The 1,237-nt window shown below is 48.3% G+C and overlaps 1 protein-coding gene across 1 annotated transcript in view; it reads right to left on the bottom strand.

Annotated features, from left to right (window-relative positions):
• The window catches only part of ALKBH5 (AlkB family member 5, RNA demethylase), a 33,551-nt gene that overhangs the window by 16,053 nt on the left and 16,261 nt on the right, over positions 1–1,237 (bottom strand). The window lies entirely within an intron of this gene.

The raw sequence follows: 1,237 nt of genomic DNA on the forward strand, positions 1-1,237 counted from the left end.
ATTCCAGAGAGTACACTGCATCTTCTCCTCATTCTCCCTCCCTTTAGCAGGTAGAGAAAGCCAAGGCAGCCACTGATAGCACTGAGTCACCAGGGAGAGGTAGCACTGCCTCATTCTAAAACAGAGTGTCTACTTGAAGTCTCCTTTTGGGGGGATCCAAAATTTTGAAGACAGCTGTGTCTGAATATTTTAAGAATTTCCGGCTGGGCATGGTGACTCACGCCTGTAAGCCTAGCACTCTGGGAGGCCGAGGTGGGCAGATCACCTGAAGTCAGGAGTTCAAGACTAGCCTGGCCAACATGGCGAAACCCTGTCTCTACTAAAAATACAAAAATTAGCCAGGAGTGGTGGCAGGCGCCTGTAATCCCAGCTACACAGGAGGCTGAGGCAGGAGAATAGCTTGAACCCAGAAGGCAGAGGTTGCAGTGAGCCGAGATCACACCACTGCACCTGGGCAACAGAGCGAGACTCCGTCTCAAAAAAAAAAAAAAAAGGATTTCCGTCATACTCTGGTATCTATTTATTTTCAACAAGTTATATGACTTTTAAAACTGCTCAGAGACCAACTAATGTGGGTATGACTGTCCTCTTCTCAGCTAGCTCATTCCAATTTGAAACTCTGGAAGCAAGCTCCGAGCTTCCAAAGCCCCTTACATGCTATCACTGGAAGCATGGCAGCCACAAGACACTCCCACTCCAAGTTACTCTACTGAGCTGCAGCAGTTCTACACACCCAAAAACTCACTCAGCCACAGGCCTAGTAGGACAAGTATGGCTTAGTTTCCCTACCTGCCCCTGTACCACAAACCCTTCTCTCATGGATACTGATCAGCTCCCTTCTCAAAGGCTAGTTATACAGACACAAACTTAACTGTTAAAAACACTGCAGGCCTGGAAAGGACCCCCCAAGATGGTGAGGCTGGCCAAACCTCAGATCTAATAACTGAATGCAAGAGCCAGTAAGAGATAAAAAGTCAGACTGCTTCAGGCTCAGCCTTAAGGAGGCACCTCTGATTTGGAAATCTGATTTGAGCACATGCTGGGGATAGAACAAATCTTTATTTTACTTAATTTTTTTTTTGGAGACAGAGTCTCGCTCTGTCACCCAGGCTGGAGTGCAGTGGCACAGTCTCGCCTCACTGCAACCTCTGCCTCCCGGGTTCAAGCGATTCTCCTGCCTCAGCCTCCTGAGTAGCTGGGACTACAGACGCGCGCCACCACGTGTGTCTAATGTTTG

This window comes from Colobus angolensis, unplaced genomic scaffold, assembly GCF_000951035.1.
Source record: "Colobus angolensis palliatus isolate OR3802 unplaced genomic scaffold, Cang.pa_1.0 Scaffold560, whole genome shotgun sequence".
In the NCBI taxonomy this organism is placed as follows: domain Eukaryota; kingdom Metazoa; phylum Chordata; class Mammalia; order Primates; family Cercopithecidae; genus Colobus; species Colobus angolensis.